This window comes from Pseudorasbora parva, chromosome 14, assembly GCF_024679245.1.
Source record: "Pseudorasbora parva isolate DD20220531a chromosome 14, ASM2467924v1, whole genome shotgun sequence".
Lineage (NCBI taxonomy): Eukaryota > Metazoa > Chordata > Actinopteri > Cypriniformes > Gobionidae > Pseudorasbora > Pseudorasbora parva.
Window position 1 is genome coordinate 18,439,229 of NC_090185.1, and position 21,790 is coordinate 18,461,018.

General features: G+C 35.0%; 1 long non-coding RNA gene across 2 annotated transcripts; it reads left to right on the forward strand.

Annotated features, from left to right (window-relative positions):
• The first annotated feature begins 2,832 nt into the window (after positions 1–2,832).
• On the forward strand, positions 2,833–21,147 carry LOC137039473 (uncharacterized). Of its 2 annotated transcripts, none has more exons than XR_010897664.1 (3): positions 2,833–2,936; positions 11,011–11,164; positions 20,707–21,147. It is a non-coding gene; the product is annotated as an uncharacterized lncRNA (long non-coding RNA). The 2 variants fall into 2 exon arrangements; XR_010897663.1 differs by having other exon boundaries at positions 2,840–2,962.
• The last annotated feature ends 643 nt before the right edge of the window (positions 21,148–21,790 follow it).

Genomic DNA, 21,790 nt, shown 5'->3' on the forward strand with positions numbered 1-21,790 from the left:
ATGTGTGGGTCAGCCTTTTTCAAAATTTATTCTGGGCACTAAATGTACCTAAAAATGTTAACATTATCTTAAATTAAATTATTTTATTTTATTTAATAAAAAAATAATTAATTAATAAAATAATACAATATTTATTATACAATGTGTTTTTTTTATTTAAAAATGACATTAAATAATAAAAAAACTACATAAATAAAATAAAATAATGATGCATTTTTAAAGTAAATATTAAATCAAAATAAAGTAAACTAAATACATAAAAACTAAATAAATGAATACAATAATTAAAAATAAATAAATAGTATTAGAGCATTTAGCAGTTAAACTTAAAATTGAATCAAGTGAAATAATAATAATAATAAATTATTAAAATAATAAAATAAAATTAGCCATTTTAAACTTAATAATAAATAATAAATAAAATAAAAAATAATTTATTCAAAGTACAATAATATGAGACCCTTTAACAGTTAAACTTAAAATTACATAAAATTAAATTGAAATAAATGTAAAAATAATTAAAAAATAATAATAATAATTAATAAAATAATGAGGCACTTTTAAAAGTATTTTTTTTAATATTCAATCAAATTAAATGTAAATGAATAAAAAAAACTAAATAAATAAATAAATAATAAATTAATTAATTAAATAAATAAATAATAAGAATAATGAGATTATTTAACAGGTCAAATTAATACTAAATTAAATGAAAATATATGTAAAAATTATATAAATCTTTTAAAATAATAAAATATGACACACTTTAACAGTTAAACTATAATATTAAATTAAATCTAATTAAATTTAAATAAATAGAAGTCAAATGCAAAGTCTCCATCCATCATGATGTAAAATCAATCGTTTGTGTGTGTGTGTGTGTGTGTGTGTGTGTGTCTTTGTCCTAGTCTGGCTGTGAATAATCGCCTCTGTAAAAAACAACAGAATAAACGAGCTTTTGTTGGCAGTTGGATTAAGGAACCTGTTCTCTCCCTGCATTGTGTCAGCCATATGAGTGGCGCCCCAGTGCACTCTGGGATACTGGTGGTGGCCTGACAGAGGACTCATTCTGAGCTCCAGCCACGCTCAAGATCACATGCTCTCATTGACTACTGTTTCTTTACTACTGCTATATCTATTGCTTTCACATCTCGACTAAAATGAAGTGAAAGAAATAAAATGTAACAAAAAAGTTCTTAATTACTGATATTTATTACTGAAACATAAAAGTGTAATTGTTAGTGCTTTTCAAATCGATTAATCACTTTCAATCACATAAATATATAACGTGTGTCTGTTCTTTTACCATGATATATAGCCAACTGTGCAATAAGTCCATTCGTGAAATTTCCTCACTACTAACATTCCATGGTCAAGCGATTGGGAACAACAGGAACTCAGCTATAAAGTGGTAGGCCACGTAAACTGAAAGAGCGGGGTCAGCGCAGGCTGAGGCGCACAGTGAGCAGAAGTCGTCAACTTTCTGCAAAGTCAATAGCTACAGACCTCCAAACTCTGTTTATCCTTCAGATTAGCTCAAGAACAGTGCGTAGAGAGCTTTGTGGAATGGGTTTCCATGGCTGAGCAGCTGCATCCAAGCCTTACATCACCAAGTGCAATGCAAAGCATCAGATGCAGTGGTGTAAAGCACGCCGCCACTGGTCTCTAGAGCTGTGGAGACGTGTGGTGACGAATCACACTGTCTTGGCAATCAGATGGATGAGTCTGGGTTGGGCGGTGCAAACTACTTGCCTGACTGCATTGTGCCAAGTGTAAAGTGGAGGGGAGTTGGGCTTGGCCCCTTAGTTCCATTGAAAGGAACCTAGCATATACCAAGATATTTTGGAAAATTTCATGCTCCCAACTTTGTGGGAAGTGTTTGGGAATGGGCCCTTACTGTACCAACATGACTGCGCGCAGCAGTGCACAAAGCAAGGTCTATAAAGACATGGATGAGCGAGTTTGGTGTGGAGGAACTTGACTGGCCTGAGTCCTGACCTCAACCCGATATAACATATTTGGGATGGATTAGAGCGGAGCCTGCAAGCCAGGCTTTCTCCTCCAACAACAGTGCCTAACCTCACAAATGCACTTCTAGATGAATGGTCAAAAATTCCCATAAACACACTCCTAAACCTTGTGAAAAGCCTTCCCAGAACAACTGAAGCTGTAATAGCTGCAGATGGTGGGCCAACTCCATATTAAACCCTATGGATTAAGAATGGGATGTCATTAAAATTCATGTGCATGTAAAGGCAAACATCACAAAACTTTTGGCATATGTTCCTGTGAAATCATGTTATGACCATTAATTTTAACCAATGTGCAATATTCTAGGAAATAGTTACATTTTTGGAGTATCCCAGGATCTGTATATTTTGCTTATAGCCAATTAATGTCAGTTAATGTAAATTACACTTCATATTTGTGCACACAATTAAAATAGAAAGATTAAGAAAAAGTCATTTTCACCACCTCAGTTGGTAAATGTGTTATCTTCAGAGTTTTAGAAGACACGGCTGCTTTTCACATGAAAACAGTGAGGAACAAGGATTTACAAAGACAATTACGTCCTAATATTTCATCCCTTGACCTTCTGAACGTTAAGGAACGAAATGTGTGTGTTCTGTTTGCGGGTGGTTGATCCGAGAGAAAATTTAGTATGTTTGGCCACGCTCCCGTTCATAGCGTGTAAGGCGCTGAAAGAAAGTCTTTAGAGTATTTTTCAGCCAGGTGAACTTTTCTCTCCATACAAATCACCCAGCGAGATTCACTGGCCTTCCTGTCGCTTTGGCTGTTGCCATGGCGATGACCTGTTGCCGCGCTGCAGTGGCGGGTTTTCGTTCCCAACTCTCGCTGTGCCAGAAAGGTTCGCCAAAAACGCTGAATCATCGCCTGGCAACGCGCCACGGCAACGGACAAGGGCAGCTCTCCAGGTGCTTAGTGCCCCGATTCATTTCAGGTCTGATAAAAAACACGCTTTTGAATTTGAAAAGGTTTTCGAGAATCAACACTTGACATTTGATAATAACTGAGGGCCTATAAGGCGAAGTTCAAAATGTTTCTTTCATGTATGACCACATGGGGGCATTGGCGCTATTCTGCTGTCATAGCTATACAAACATTACAAATGCATCAAAACTCATTGAAAAATATTCAGAATAGCTTAAAACGGCTTAGAAGACATTGTTGATTCATTTATGGACTATTTGGATGCATTTGTGTAACCACAATTGTTGTTTTTAACGTTGCCATTTTCTCATTTGCAATGTTTAAGCGTAACCACTAGGTGACAGACTTGGCTTGTTTTTTGCAATTTGCTACTGCTCTGGAGTGTTATTAAAAAGGAAGCTTTATAGGAAGCTTTATCCATCCCTGTCTGGGCACGTAGGTTTCTAATCTGTCCCTTATTTTCTACCTGCAGTGTTTCGTCTGGTCTATTTCCACAGATAAACCGTCCAGTTAACAAAATCTATAAGCCACTTAGCCCAGTAAAACAAGCTGCCGTGTTGGCAGCTATATCTATTACTGCTCAGAAGTCACATGACTCCGACTGCGGCGTCGGATATACACACATTATTTTCAATATTATATGTGATTCAGTATTTTTCTATATTTAATGTTAATCACATTTTTATTTATTTATACATATATCTCAATAATGTGATAATCTTAGCAGTGTAACATATTTTACCATTCTTAAATCAATTTAGATTTTCCTCTATACTCGCACAGAAATCAGAAAATATAAAACTTTTGCTTTCAGCAGTGTTCATTTTATTAAATGTTTGTTATTTTAACCCTTTCATGCATAAAATATGACAAGGATTTTTTCCCCTGTGTTTTTATTACTCTTAGTGAATGAAAAACAAGATTTATACTTGTTATTTTATTTTATTTTATTACACATTTTAGAAAGAGAATTGAGTGGACATTATGTTTTTGGTTTAACCGAGGAGGTACTTTATTAAACATAATACAGTAATAGCAGTTATACTGTGTGTGTTTAACAAAGCAATGAATACAATTATATAAAATCATGTGAAAACTGTGATGTGAAAACATGTGATTCTAGCAATGATCTCAACATCCGATGAAGGTACAACTCTGTGGAAGACTAACTCTCTTGCACTTTCACCAGTTAACCAGAATATGTCGATTCACCCTTATTAGCTGATCATTCTGATTGTGTTCAAAATGGACACATTTCTACCATAGCTCTCCTCTCAGAGAAAACCTCAGTATGAAATATACATTGATCTATTGATGCTTTCATACTGTGGAAAAACTATTGATCGGGTGTTTTCAACCTCATCTGAAATAAGCAGTTTTGAGGTAATGCATTGCATCATGTAATCAGATTACTTTTTTGATTTAATGAGTGAAGTAGCGTGAATTATGTAATCAGATTACTTTTTTGATGCAACAAGTAAAGTAACACATTACAAGTAACATGCATAATGTAATCAGATTACATTTTTGATGCAACGAGTAAAGTAATGCATCACAAGTAACGCACATTACATAATCAGATACATTTTTAATGTAACAAAGTAACACATTAAATGTAACATGCATAGCGTAATCAGATTACTTTTTTGATGTAACAAGTAAAGTAATGGATTGCAAGTAACATGCATAATGTAATCAGATTACTTTTTATGTTACAGATTACTTTTTTGACGTAACGAGTAAAGTAACGCATTAAAAGTAACATGCATTATGTAATCAGATTACTTTTTAATGAAATAAGCAAAGTAACACATTAAATGTAACATGCATAACGCAATCATATTACTTTTCTGATTAAACAAGTAACGCATTACAAATAACTTGCGTTACGTACGTTTTATTTTTTGTTACAAGTAATGCATTACAAGTAACATGCATTACGTAATCAGATTACTTTTTGATGTAACGAGTAAAGTAACGCATTACAAGTATCAGAGTATTTAAATTATTAGATTACTTTTTTGATGTAACAAGTACACGCATTACAAATAACATGCATTATGTTATCAGATTACTATTTTGATGTAACAAGTATGCATTCATTTCTTTTGTTACCTGCAAGAGTCTAATAGCAATATTTATGTATACTTACTGTGATGAGAATTAATAAAGCATTTTAAAATCATTTTACTATCTGCAAAGTTGTAGTGTTAACAAGTAACTAGCTAAACATACCAGTAACTTTTAAAAGCTAGCAACAACACTAACTTTACATATAGTCGCTGGCTCATTTCAAAACTGTGCAACCTGTGCTACTTTTTTCAGCTATAGCGGACAAAATGCTACATTGCTATTGTTTGTCGCATCGTATTGCTGAGGTAAATATTTGTTTTCTTCTGAAGAAAACTGGCATATTTTAGCCTAATTGCTTAGCTTCAATGTTGTCAGCTATGTTTTATTAGTAGCTTGTGTAGTTAAAAGCTCTTTCAACTTGAATAGCCTAGCTTTTAGCTTGATGAGCTACAGTTTCAGAGCAGCTTCCCCAACACTATTGTTGTTAGTCAGTTAGCAAGATGTAATTTAGTTAACCATGATGGTGGCTATAACATAGGCTTCACATAACAGGTTTGGTGGCATGTTGAAATGAGAAATAGGAAATCACTTGCTAGGTTCATGCACTTGTTGTATTGAAGCCTGTAATGTTCCTTACAGGGCTGCCGGGTCGATTGGCAGCAATAGCCGAATCAATATCTGGCCCTTTTGTGCTACTTAGTGAGGAGAGGTTTGATCTATGCCTATGGCATAGAATTGGTTTGGCCTGGAATCAAGGGTCATATATTTGTAAGCTGCCTTTATTTGAGTCAGTCACCTGCTACGGTAATTAGAAATGGATGTAAAACTTCCGCTCAACTTCCCTGAGATTAACATGAATCCCTTAGTGCAAACAAACCTAGACGTGCACATGTGGTCACCTGTAAGTAACGCTGATTTTGTGTAACGGTTTTGGAAAAGTACAGTGTTGAATTGAAATTTTCCCTATGACTTGATTTCCCCAGATAACATTTTTGTTGTCAGAACCTAAAATGAAGATCAAGCTGTTTAATATTTGGACATTTACCCTCCTTGACATCAACTCATTGTCCCGTAGTAAACAAGCTTTCTGAACTGGCAGAAACAAAGCAGGCATGGTAATTAAATTGGATTAAGTGGATTATGTGGCCCTTGTGATGAATTGGCAATTTGGCGCTCGAAATCAGTTTGGCTTGTCCTCAACTTACTATGTCAACCTACACGACGACACACACACACACACACACACACACACACACACACACACACACACACACACACACACACACACACACACACACACACACACACACACACACACACACTTTTTAAAATAATTTTTGTTTGACCTCCTGAGGCAGATGATCAGCATTTTCTGAAAGGTTAACATCTCATAACTGTAATGATGGGAAAAAGAAAAAAAAAAGGATTAAAGGGATAGTTCACCCAAAAAGGAAAATTCTTTCATAATTTACAAACCTGTCTGAATTTATTTGTTCTGCTGAACACAAAAGAACATATTTTGAAGAATGTCAGTAACCAAACTGTTTGTCAAACAGCCCATTGACTTCCAAAGTAAGTTTGGTTATTCATATGCTTCAAAATATCTAGAAATAAAGAAATTCATACAGGTTTGGAACGACTTGAGGGTGACTAAATGATGATAGAATTTTCATTTTTGGGTAAACTATCCCTTTAAGTAATATACAATAATATAAAGTAATAATTATATTTCTATTCAATTGTCATAAATTTTAAAATAAATGATAAATTATTATGATTTAAAAATATGAATATAAATAATTATACTATAGTTACATTACATGTTATACATATAAAATATGTGTGTATAAATATGTATAAATATAAAATAAATTGCACTAATATTAGCATAAATTAATATATTGTTATTATTATTATTAATAATAATAATTCAAAAATAATACAAATTAATTAACATTCATTAAGTCACTAATTAAATAATTGTAATAATATTATTATAATTATTGTTAAAGTCTAAAATAATAGTAGTAATATTAGAAATAGTAATATTAATAATATAATTAATTCACATTAATCAATAATTAACATGATCAGTTACTATAAAATGTATTATTATATTTTAACAACAAAATATAAAATGTATCTAATATTAAATATAGAATAAAATATATAATATTAACATTAACATTAACATATTAATTAGCTAAATAATAATAATTATCTATTATTTTTATGACATAATAGTATAACAGAAATTAATATAAAAGAATAACAATATAATAATACTATATTAATTCATATACTATACATTAATTAATGAACTAACTAGACATCAGTCAATTAAAAACTTTGTTATTAGTATTACTACTACTATAAGTTTAAGGCCCTAATTTTTGACATAAAGTGTATGGCCACAACAAACACATTGTGTTTGAATAGCTAATACATTTGAATTTACTTTGCGACCCTTAAAAAAAGTATGTTCTATGTAGTATGGATATGGGTTGTACGAAGGAAATTCAGTCACATGACCTACAGTTGCGCCGCTTCACTTCTGTTCATAAATCCCCCTTCTCTGGCCTCTTGGGATATTAAAGTGTCCATCGAAAGCACACTTCAGAATCTTTTCAGCTTTTGTTTTTTGAATACTGTGTATTTGGACATACTACTCTTTTGACATTCTGTTTTTTGCATACCATATAGTAGGAAAGTATTTGGACGCATCAACAGTGTCTGGGTCACAGGGCCGGGGCAGATGTCAGCCTTTCCTTTGAGTAATTGACAGGAACAGGAATAGTAAATCCAGGTCAGCAGGCTGCTTGTAATGTGAGGTCAGTGTGCTGGACAGACATAAGCTCTTTAGTCAGGTTTCTCCTTATCGTTCTCCCACTCACAGAAAACACAGCGTAAAATTAAAGGAGAACCATATATTTCTCTGCTTAAAAAGGGTTTGCACCTTAAGAAATGAATTGTACTTTTGAAAAGTATGCTTAGAAACCTTTATTTCAGCACCGCAATAGCAAGAGAGGCTAATGCTAATCAGTTGTTTAGGAAGATAAATAAGAGCTAGCATAAACATCTGTTTGGAAAAGAAAGCTAGCATACACAGTACACTGCATATTCTCGCTTTCTTTTACAAAATGGTATGTGAATTTTGTAAAAAAAAATGTAGGAGGTATAATGCAATAAATGCTCACAAAGCTTACTGCTAGCATGCGAATCTGAATTTGGCCAATAGTCAAAACATTAGTGAACAGTATTGACTTTGTATGGACTTGTATCTTCCCTCTTTTGTACGCCACAGAAAAAAAAGTCATACAGGGTTGGAAAGATATGAGAGCAAGCAAATGATGAAGAATCTTCATTTTTGGGTGATCTATCCATTTAAGTGAAGTAGACATGCTCAGGCATGTTCCCTCTCATGATGTTCTAATTGCAAATGTGGAAATGGTTCAGGAATGTGAAATACTTACTTAATTTTAACCTTGGAAACTATATCAAAAACATAATCGTAATTTATTATTTAACAGCAGAACATGTTCAAACAGAAGCACAATCCAGAAGAAGGGACTTTTAATCAAAGAAAAACAACTACTTTGTTTGGAATTGGTTCTGAAGGAAATGATATTCATTCAAAATTGTTCAGAGGGCAGATGAGATTTAGATTTTTTTATTATTTATAATTTTTTTGGTTTGTTTATTGTTATTCATTTCATGGTTTTCAGTAACCGTTTGCAGTTTCAAAAAACCAAAGAGAAAGAAATAATGAAAGGTGAAGTTAATAAACGTAATTTCGGGAGGAGTACGCCCATCTAATCTTTCAATTAATACCAAGGTATAAAACCAGCAGCTTACCTCTTCCCCTTTTTGGTTCCTGAAGCATCCCTCCTCCTCCCCTGCTCCTCCTTTTGTACACCACACTGGTGGTGGTTGAGGAGAGATCCCTGACACGAGTGTAAAGCGCTTTGGGTGTACAGTAGTACATATGAAAGCGCTATATAAAGGACTCATTCATTCATTATTTTATTCATTCAATTTGCCTGTTATAGGGGGGCAATCGGAGCTCGGGTAGAATATCCTCTCCGAGCCCCTCTATAGCAGACAGCGAGCCAAATCTGTTTACCACTTTCACTAAGATTATATGGGCACACAAACTCGTGAATTTGGCATTATTATCAGCTGATGTAAGAACGTACTCCAAATTACAGTATCCAGAGAGAATATTTAATTTAATAAAGAAGTTCAAATTAATGTAAACATAATTTAAAATCACCAATACAATATAAAAATGTATTAATACAATTTTATAACAGCAATATGAATAACATAAAAATTGTGTATTAATACAATTTTTATTTTTTAAATAAATTTACAAAGATTTCAAACAAACTTCTTTCATGTTATTATGAGGTATTGTTTGTAGAATTTGGGGGAAAATAATGAATTTAATCAATTTTGGAATAAGGCTGGAACATAACAAAATATGGAAAAAGGTTTATATAACCATATAAATAACATAATGCCCAATAGATTTCCATTTTTTAAGCATTCATAACAATAGTGCTTAAAAAAATTAGATGTAGTCATGGTGTAAGCCAAGGCAATTTAACCTGTAACCTGCTCATTCTCATTTGGCTTAATTTTCTTTTTGCATAACTTCATAAGTGATGTAGTGGACGACAGGATTATAATTGGGCCGTTAAGTTTTTTTAATGGCCCGTCGTAAAGAGAAAGAAATGGCCGGTCGTACTGTACACCTTTCCCGTTGGAGTTCTGTGTGGAACCTGTCCAAATGCTTGATGAGTTTCCAAAGCCACAATGAAGGAAATTTGCCTTGCATGACAAAATGTAAGGCACACAGCTGACTTCATCATAATTACTGTACTGAGCTTTAATATTGGCCACTTGTCATAAATCCATTCACATATTGAATTAAAACCCTGTTACATCTGAGAGGACGTATCTGTATCACTGTGCGGCATGTCAATGTGTCACTTCCCATCTGTGTTCGAAGCTGCGGGAAAGTGCACCATAACTTCATATGATTAGCCTTTAATCTTTGATTCAAAGACACACACACACACACACACACACACAGAGAGAGAGAGAGAGAGAGAGAGAGAGAGAGAGAGAGAGAGAGAGAGAGAGAGAGAGAGAGAGAGAGAGAGAGAGAGAGAGAGATCATACACACATCTTTCTATTTTGATCACACCACACCAGATGGCTGGATTTTCTTTGTTTGGAAGCTCACTTGCACATACATCAAAAATATAATTTTTATCTAACCAAAATATATTGTATGCTATAAAAAGAACAGTGTAAAGTAATATTTTATGCAATATTTTTTTTTTTTACCCTGAAGGTGATAAGGTTGTCCATTAAAAAAACATATTAACATGAATTTAATATAATAAAAATAGATTTTTTTTTAAATTACTTTGTATCTTATATATATATATATATATATATATATATATATATATATATATATATATATATATATATATATATATATATATATATATATATATATATATATACTTATATAATTTTATTTTTTGCTACTAAATTCTAACTGCATATAAATAAATAAAATAATTTTACACTTTTCCTATTCTCTTTGATGGGAAAGTGTGTCCAAACTTTTGACTGGTAGTGTATATTGGCCATGTGTTGTATTATGTCTTTTGGTATGATAGATACATTTTGATTTTGTTTTTGTTTGCTGTATGGCCTCAGTTGCAGACAGACAGAGCCTGAAATAAACCAACAATGTCATGCAAAGAAAAGGCCTTTCCTCCCTGTGGGAAAAAAAAAAGAGATAGAAGTCTTACCATGTGTCTGCCAGACCTGTCAGTAAGGCCTGTTTTATCAGGTCACATTGTCATGGATTATGGATGTTACTGTGGCAACCTGACAGAATGGAATGCTTTGTCTCTGTGTCTCTCTGTCTATCTCCCTCTCTCTTTTCCTGCATATGAGCAGTGATTTCTGAAGGGCCCTTCTAGCTCTGAGCCGTGCTTTCAGGCTGCTTCACTCCATCAAACAGCTGATAAAACGGTCCGGGGAGAGAGAGACGGATAGACTGCTTTGCCAGACGTGTATACCGGGGCTTGTGAAATGGACCAGATAAACTCCAGTAAGTGTGAATACATCTCGCAGCGAATAAATGTTGTTTTTAATATTAAAAGACTATATTAAACAAGCTACCAAATGCTTGAGTGATTCTTCGATTATAGTGTGCGGATTTGCAAGAAAATCTATTTTATTTACTTCTCTGCATGCCGGCTGAGTATAAATAGGCTGTTGCGCGGAACCATTAACAAACAACGTCTAATGATGCTTCAGTAAACAAAATTTGTCAAATACACAGAATGGCTCACTATTTGCTAATAGAGAGAACTGGCCACCAGGGGCAATTGAATAAGAATTCAAGAGTCCTAATAATCTGCTAAGGATTTCTAATATCTCTGGAAAAAGCTACGTGTTAGCTTTCACATTCATCTCAATGGGATGCTACGAACCGGAAGTATGCGACCCCTGGATGGACCTAAAAGATAATTCTCGTTTTTTTATCAGTGTTATCTACAGTTAACTAGCAGGCAGGATTATTGACATTATCTATCTACTAGCAGGGTATCTGTCTGAAACATGCTAGCAATGTGAAAACCCATACTAGCAACTTCTAAAAAGCACCCTAGAAGCCACCCAGAATGCCCTAGCAACTGCATAATGTAGCAACACCCTAGCAACCATACAAAGTATCCAGCAACCGCATAGCAACACCCTAGCAACTATCCAGGATACTCTAGCAACCACATAACAACACCTATAGCAACCACCCCCACGTACCATAGTAACCTGCATAGCAAGAGCTTATTGCAACCACAATATATTCTCAAAATATTAATATATGATTGATTATAACACAACTAGCCGACTAAATAGCTAACAGTATACTAATCTATAAGTAGGCTATTCAGCTAGCATTATGTTAAAATGGTCAACTAGCCATCAAATATAATGTATGTGCCATTTTTTTTTGTTTTTTTTTTTGTTTTTTTACAAAATATATATTGATTATTTTGTGTACATATTAAACATTTAAACAATATTAAAGTCCCCATCAAAACTGAAGCGTTTTGGCTTTTATGAAATATGTTATTAAATATCTATAAGCTAGTGTGCTCCAAAACAATGACAACATTCACATTTAAAAGATGTAAGCATTCAAAACGTAGTCTCTCACTTCCCCCAATATGAATCAATAATTTTGATGACATCACTCTGCACTTTTGTGGAAATAACGTCAACACATTGAATAATGCTGTGTATTTCCAGGCACTTTAGTGGACATTTAACTGTAGTTAAAAATATATATTTTATATATTTAAATAATACAATTTTACTATAAACAGTGATTTTGGAGGATTTCTAAGAAGACATCAACAGAAATAAAGAATAATAAAAAAAGAAAAATCTATATCATTTTATTTATTAGCATTAATAATATTTTTCTTATTTATTTAATTTTATTTGTGCATTTATATATATATATATATATATATATATATATATATATATATATATATATATATATATATATTTGGCCATTGTATATTTAAAATGTTTCATTGCATTTAATTAAGGTATGAAGTTGCAGAAAATTTTGAGGCGATAGATTTCCCATAATTCAGCAGCATGAGAGACCCCACAGCTCTTAAAAACCTCCTCTGCTATAATATAACAAAATTTTTACTTTAATTACGGCATCTACCAAAGGAAACCAGTGAAATATGACCCCTCTGGATCCTACTGCTAACGTTTTGAACTTTTTCCAGTGACTTCCAGGGTCTTTTAAAATTTCTACAATACACTTTTTTAACACACTTAACTCTGCGTTTGTTTTTACAGCTATGATCTGTAAGTACTTCACTATCTAACAACCAGCAGATGGACATGTGGAAATCATCGGGACCACACACACAATGGGGTGTTCGGAAGAGCTTTTGTCATCCAGTAATTGTTGCCATCTCCAGTCTCTTATCTTTCACCGAGTCCCTCCGGTCACTGATCTGGGACCTCTCTCGTTAAAATGTTGAAGGGAGATGCTCATAGATTACATTTCTACTCAAGAGAAAATATTTCACATAAATAGAATCAACACTGTATTTCCAGTTGCAGTGGAAGCTAAATCAGCATGCTAATCAGCTAGCATTATGCTAATAAAACCGGCTGATCTGAGACCACAGTCTACTTATTTTTAATGTAGTTTGACATCTTATCAAAAGGTGAAAGTAGAAGATTTACATGGAGCATGTGTTGTGAAATAGCTGTGAAATGTTTAGCTATTTTTAGCAAGTTTTATGTCTTAAACTCTCAGTCAACTCTAAATCTCTCCAATCTAAAGTTGCATCTGAGTCATCCCTGTGTCTAATTAAGATTGAGACAGTTCCACTGACGCTTTAGCAAAGAGACAAAGGCCCTGTATCATGACATATTCGCGTTGCCATGGCAGTCAATGGTCTTTTCACCGTCCCTGGACAAATAGCGACTCAAACGCTAATTAGCCAACAGATTGAACAAGAGGCTCAGGCTCCTCATGTTTAGAACAGCTTAGTGGCCACTGTTTTATGGCGATGAAGCGGCCTTTTTACGCGCGCCAAAGAGCCACAGGTGGTTGTGCCGACTTCTTAGCTGAAGTAAATCACTCCTAGGCTAGGCTAGGCTAGGCTAGTGTTAAAAGTGTTGTTATCATTTGGATGGTAAAATGGGACTTCTTATGCCCTTTTTCAAAGTCTTGATTTTGTTTTAGGGCTCTACTAAAGTGGTTTTCATACTTAAATGTTCCCTTTATTATACCCATTATTTCTCACATTTTTGACAACATTCCAGCACCTCTTTTCACAAGCCGGGTTTCCATTACAGATTTGTGCAAAACTTTTGTGATATTTTCACAATAGATGAAAGTTGAGAAATTGCTGCATTTCCAATTAATCGATGGTATGCAACTAAAATATTTTTTTTCCTCTCGCGATAGGTGATTCCAAAAATCATAGCAACAGATGTAAGTAGGTTTAAGTATCATAGCATCTGCACTAACTATTATTTTTCTTCGAAGGAGACATAGACGTTATCTAAGCATTAAAGGAGTACTTCAGCGCTGGGAAGATTAATCTGTATTTGAATTGGGTCATTAATGTAGTAGAAATGTGAAATTATTTTTTAATTTAGTGCTTTCTAGACTGAGAAAAGACAGAAAACGTAATTTTGTCTCATGGGGGTGAAAGACAACAATTCCCAGAATGCTTCGTTGCCCTACAAGTACATTCCCACTGCGACCACGTTCATTTTCATAAAATCAGTTCAGTTAGAGAACAGACACTACAATTAAAAACTGAACGTGTGTGTTCAATATGTGATTTAGCCGCTGAGGGAGTCTCACAGCACAAAACGCTGCAGGAGTCAGATATATTGAAAGTTATGGTTTAGCTCATGATGAGAGCTGAGGTAAACGCATCCGCGGCATAGATTCACAGCCCATGTTCAGTCTGGCGCGTTTTCAGTTCATGCCTTTGAAAGCTTAACTTTCATAGGAATTAGTTTGAGAAGTTGAAAGACTTACTTTGCTGGCAGAACTTTTTAAACAACGATGCCTGAGCCTGCAGCTGCGAGCTGAGTGCTGTGAGTGTGATTGCCCATCCCCCACGCGCAAGTTGAAAACATGTGGAAATGGCTCCCTCTGCTGGCTGTAGTCTTAAGCCTCTGGCAAAATTGACATGATGCAAAATTATTTGCATCATGGGAGGAATTTTTCCATAAAATAAAATGCACAAATCTCTTGTCTAATATAAGGGGGGGAAGCACAATCATTCGAATATACTCCAGGGTTTCTACTGATACAAAGCCATATGCTAATCGCTGAAGTAACCCTTTAATGGCAAGGAAAGCCCCTTATACTTGGGTGCAAAAAAACGCTTTGCAATATATGGGAGATTTTGCGCAATTGCGAAGTTTCCATTGGCCGTATTTTTTATTTGCGCAATTTGAAGGATAATGAAAACTGCAGCTATAGTCTGTCAGTAACACTCTGTTTAGTTCCTATCTCTATAAAGCCTCTCATTCTGAAATGTGCAGTGTGCTCTGATTGGTCGGCTGGACCAGTGTGTTGTGATTGGTCAACCACTTTGAGCGTGTTTGGGAAATGTCTCGTCCCTTACCATAACCACGAGTTTCAACCAAGCGGCAACCTCCCCCAGTTTCTGTTCAAGCCAATAAGGAAGTGACTTAAACAGCAATTCCTCGACTGTCCACTAGGGACAGGCTCCAGAAGGGAGCAGAATCTCATTGAGCCTTATGTTAAAATGCCCAACTTTACAGTAAAAAAAAAAAAAAAAAAAAAAACTTGTTTACAGCCTCGTACTAATTGTGATTTTGGTCTATACGACTAATTTACCCTTCATGACATCTGTGAAGGAAGTGATTATTTTATTATAACTCATTCATTTAAATTATATAAAGCCTTACATTTCTGCATAATTAAGGGTGTGGGAGTGACAGGTGGATAGCCATTTATCTGCTGTCTGCACTATATTTTTTCTTTTTATATTTTTATATTTTTTATTATCTATATTTTATTTTGATATATCTATTAAGTTTTTGTTAGGGAGGAGATGGGGTGATTGAGGTATGCTAAAATAAAAATGATCAACGAAAAAGGTAAATCCGCTGAATATATATATAGTTGATTAACTTGACATGTTCCACTAGTGCTTAATTAGGTTTAATTAGCTGACCATGCTCCACTTGTTTAATTAGGTTTAATTATCTGCACAGGCTCCTCCCCAAATTTGTTAATAAAACATCACTTGCTGATATAAGGAATAACTACCTCTGGAGTGACTTTGTGATTTTTTTAAACATATCTTTTTCATGCTTAAACAGCAACTTTACACACTAAAGAAAGTTGACAATATAAAAAAGCATAAAAGGACCCCTTTAAGATGAAAAAAGTTCCTCAAAATGAAGAACATCATTGTGTGTAGCCTGCACTGGCCTGACGATCCATCTACAACAATTGACAGTTATTCTTATGTGTTTGTGTACACCCTGAAGGAGAATGAACAATGCGGAAAGGCAATTCATTTCGCTTCACTATAACCTTGCCTCCGCTGAGAGTTCACGGCTCCCAGGAAGCTTTCAAAATGTCAGTGCATATCACGAATGCTAAAGGACGACACTAAGCCATCAATATTTTCACAGTTTTCTCAGCTTGAGGCCCGTGGATCTAAAGTAACAAATCTGATAACCAGAGATTGATTTTTCAAATGTGTCAAGTCGAACGTCACATTTCATGGGAATCAATTATATTCTGGTTGGTCTCAAGAAGGAAACAAAATTTAAAGCATCAGACCTTTTATTTTTTAATTGTACATATATATATATAATATGTGTGTTTGTATATATATAATATATAGCTGAAACCAAAGAGATCCTAAGATGTTGGGTGTGACGGGATTGGGCCATTTTCCACACACTATTTCTGAAGTCGCAGCCGCTGGAATGGAGTCTCATATCTATCAGAAGTGTGTGTGCCTATCTGACAAAGGGAAATGAAATGGCACTGAGGGCAATCGAATAAATCAGCATGTTCACATATCAGCTCCCACAATGCATTTCAACCATGGAGTATTTTTTATACTAAATGGCCATTTTTTACTCTTAAGAGTTCAGAGTGGGAGGCTTCAGCTCTTTCTCAAACATTAATAAGCTACTGCTGCCAAATAATGTCCTAACTGAAAGGAAACCCCATAAGTTACACATTTGGAACTTTAGATGCACTTAAACTCTATACTGCAACTACCAGAGAGAGACTCAGTTAACAATAGTGCTTGATGTTAACATGTTGCTAAGCTAACAGAGAATTTACATTTCGTCGAATGAAGTTGTTGTACAATCTCATTTGCAAGTGTTAATTAGATCTGCTTATGCCCAACTGACGGTTGGAGTGGACCTTCATGCAGGCTTATCTAAAAATCATGTTTCTGTACAAATCACTACCGCAAAGTTACATTATCATTACATTTTTCTCATATCAGGTTGGTGATACTCTAACAAGAATATAAATTATAACATGTTAAGTTAGATTGAATTTGTCTGGATTTAAATAATTTCCATTGAGCATACAATACATTCTAGGAGTGCTTTTCATATGGCCTAAATAAGGAATCTAAACTAATTTTACTTCTGTAATGTGATTTCAGAATACTAGATATTTAATGAGAGAAAATGTAGGGAAGCACCTCATTTTATAGATTAGGAATTGATTGAATAGCTGATGTGACAGCTTAATTTTAGTGGCCAATTTGGAACATAACTATAGACTATAATTTTGCTGCATACCATTTACCTTGAAGGATGGATGTGGTAGGGAATGACGTAACACCCGAGTTGACCACGTTCCAGTACAAAGGTCAAAAATCTTAGATTGGTGCATTCAGACAAAACTTTGTTGTGCTTGCCTTGCTCTTACTATCATGTCCACAGATAGTTTGGACAGTACTTTGAGCACCACAGAGTTAGACTATATTAAATATAATATATATAATATATAGACACACACACACACACACACACACACACACACACACACACACACACACACACACACACACACACATACATGTTGGTCTATGTGGTTTACAGGGACTCTCCATAGGCGTAATGGATTTTATACTGTACAAACCGTATTTTCTATCCCCTTACACTGCCCCTGCCCCTAAACCTACCCATCACAGGAAACATTCTGCATTTTTACTTTCTCAAAAAAACATCATTTAGTATGTTTTTAAGGCCATTTGAATTATGAGGACATTTGATATGTCCTCATAAACCACATTTATAGTGTAATACCAGTGTAATACCCATGTAGTTATACAAATTTGTGTCCTCATAAACCACATAAACAGGCTCACACACACACACACACACACACACACACACACACACACACACACACACACACACACACACCAATCAGTTCATAATATTGTGTTGGTCCTCCGTTTGCTGCCAACACAGCTCTCTGACCTGTCAAGGCATGGACTCCATGGACTCCACTAAGCAATTTTGAGCATGGCATGGTTGTTGGTGCGAGACGGGCCGGTCTGAATATTTCATAATCTGCTCAGGTACTGGGATTTTCATACACAACCATTTCTAGGGTTTAGAAAGAATGGTGTGAAAAAGGAAAAACCTCCAGTATGCAGCAGTCCTGTGGGTGAAAAAGCCTTGTAGATGCTAGTGGTCAGAGGAGAATGGGCTGACTTATTCAAGCTGATAGAAGAGCAACTTTGACTGAAATAACCACTCATTACAACCGAGGTATGCAGCAAAGCATTCGTGAAGCCACAACACGAACAACCTTAAAGGCGGATGGGCTGCAACAGCAGCAGACCCCACCGGGTACCACTCATCTCCACTACAAATAGGAAAAAGAGGCTATAATTTGCACAAGCTCACCAAAATTGGACAGTTGAAGACTGGAAACATGTTGCCTGGTCTGATGAGTCTTGATTTCTGTTGAGACATTCAGATGGTATTGTCTGAATTTGGCATAAACAGAATGAGAACATGGATCCATCATGCCTTTTTGACCCCTTAGTGCTAGTTCGGCATTGTTTAAATGCCACGGCCTACCTGAGCATTGTTTCTGACCATGTCCATCCCTTTATGACCACCATGTACCCATCCTCTGATTGCTACTTCCAGCAGTATAATACACAAAGCTTGAATCATTTCAAATTGGTTTCTTGAACATGACAATGATTTAATCATTGTTATAACTGCTTTTCATTTACATAGTGTTCATAAAAATGAATGTTACTTTGGACATGTTTTCGTATTATATTCCTGCAAAAATGATTGCTATGACTGCAATTGTTGTTTTGCATCAAAACATTATGGCAATTTTGTTATCACCAGATATGGAATGGCGACTGGACGAACCAGTAAGTGGCAAGATATTTTGCTAAAAAAATAAAATGTTTCTGAATTGATGTAGACATTGACGTCTGTCTCATGAGTTATGTTAGAGCAGTGTTTAATTGTAGCCTGGGGCAAAATTACAAAATTAATCCAGAATGAATTAATTCATTTACATTTACTTCACTTCATATTTTTACATCAATCAATCAATCAACTGTATTTATATAGTGCTTTTACAATGACGTTTGCTTCACTATACTACACATGCAACATCACTTCACAATTATTTTACTTTAGTTCACTTCACATATATTCACTTCACATTCACTTCAGTTCACATTTACTTTACTTCATATATTTACATCAATCAATCAATCAACTTTATTTATATAGTGCTTTTACAATGACGTTTGCTTCACTTCACTACACGTGCAACATCACTTCACAATTATTTCAGTTCTCATTTACTTTAGTTCACTTCACATATATTCACTTCACATTCACTTCAGTTAACATTTACTTCACTTCACATTTACTTTACTTAAAGGGTTAGTTCACTCAAAAATGAAATTTATGTCATTAATGACTTACCCTAATGTCGTTCCACATGTAATTTCCCACCTCCTTAAGCCCGTAAGAAAACAATATTTTTTGTTTAGTCCGACAGCGTATATTGAATCACAAATTCATGGGAATCACCAGTCCCATACATATAACAGTGTTGACACAAAATAGACTCACATTTTAGAAAAACTTACTAACCATGCATAATCTTTATTTTCTAAAAGAAATGCAAACATATAAATGAAATTTATTGTAGCAGAATTTGTGCTGAATAAAGCAAAATTACATGTTGGTCAATAGTTTGTTATAAGTAGCTGAAATAGGCACAAATGTCAGGGCACGTCAAACATCTCAAGGGCCCCAAAAACACATCAGACCTCAGAGGGTTAATAGTGCCCAGACGTTACACTCTGTTCTCCATGTGTGCCATGCCACACACATTTCTTTTTTGAAGCACACGCCCTTGCCAAGCAGCACTGTTTCTGTTTAAATCGTTAATTACAAAGCCTTGCATCATTGTGTGTGTGTGTGTGTGTATGTGTGTGTGTGTGTGTGTGTGTGTGTGTCCTTGTTTATATTACATTGTGGGGACCAAATGTCCCCATAAGGATAGTAAAACCTGAGATCACCTATTGTGGGTCCCCACTTTTCAAAAGGCTTATAAATCATACAGGATGAGATTTTATGAGAAAGTAAAAATGCAGATTGTTTCCTGTGATGGGTAGGTTTAGGGGCAGGGGCAGTGGCAGTGTAGGGGGATAGAATGTACAGTTTGTACTGTATAAAAACCATTACGCCAGTCTCCACAAAGACAGTAAACCAGACGTGTGTGTGTGTGTGTGTGTGTGTGTCAGTCCATTTTATAAATTTGCTGTTGCTCTTGGGTTTTAATGTTAACAGATCTTTGGAAATGGCCCAAACCCTTGAGAAGAGCTGCCCACTGTGACATGTTTTACAGATTACGCTGGCTGCAGATAAATTTCCAGCTCGACACTTATGCAGAAACCGCCACTAATTGGCCTAAATATTATCATGTGATCTCCTGAGAGTCAAACTGCAATACTTTTATTCCCAAATGCCTTCATTTACTTTCAAAATTATAGGTTTTTTTTGTGTGTGTTTATTTTGCAGCCAGGTGCGACAAAGTGCTACCCAGCATCACCGCATGACCTCGGTGCTCAAACAGAAGTCCAGATAAGGATGTGGCCGCCTGAATACCCCTGTGTGTTTCCTAGTTCCCAGACAGAAAAACCTCTGAGTCAATGCCTGAGAATGCAGTGCGGGCAAAGAAAACTACTGCAGCCTGCACAAATACCCTCTGTGTGACGACACATGGAGATAATGACAACAGAAACAGCCTGAATCGTTCTTGCTGGGTTTCAGAGGAACATCACTTAATTTTAAAGGAATGTACTTGTTCAAATACACAATGTGACGTGCTGTCAGTAACCACAGAAAACCATATCAACTCCTCCCTCAGTTGAAAAAAAAAACAAAGCATTGTGTTAAACATTCATTTTCTTACAATGGAAGTCAGATGTAGCATTTTTGTTTTAACACTGTAACATAAAATTGCAGTTGTGTGTTATTTTGAGCTATATAGTTGTCTAAAACATTAGCTATTTTTTTGTATTGACTATTTTCTCATTTACATAGCCGTTGTGAAATATTAGCATGTTGCTATGCTAACAATGCAACTCTCTACTGTGATATCTGATATGATTAGCTTAGTAAACCCAGAAATAGTCATTATTCAAAATGTATTCACAGTGAAGGGGTCTAATGTTGAATTTGGACCCCTTTGACTTGTCGTTCAAAGTATCTTCTTTTCTGTCCCACAGAATAAAGACATGCATATGTGATGGTTTACATTTTGGAGTGAACTGTCCCTTTAAGGCCAAAGTAAACAGATTTGAAGATGACTTGTGAGTTTATACGTTTTGTACTACGGTAAAACAAAAGTACAAACAGAATAATTTAGGAACCACGTGTTAATTTAGGTTTACATGTACATTTACGATTATATCCCTTGATATAAGACGTAGCCGCTGGTGTTACATATTTATTCAACTTCTGCATTATGGAGTTGACATAAAGCTTATGTGGAAGGTATTATATAAACATGTTTGGCATGCCATATTTTTCATTTCGTCTGCATGCACCTCAGGCTAAAATTCAGAATAAGTGTAAACAGGCCTGTGCCAAATGTCAACAA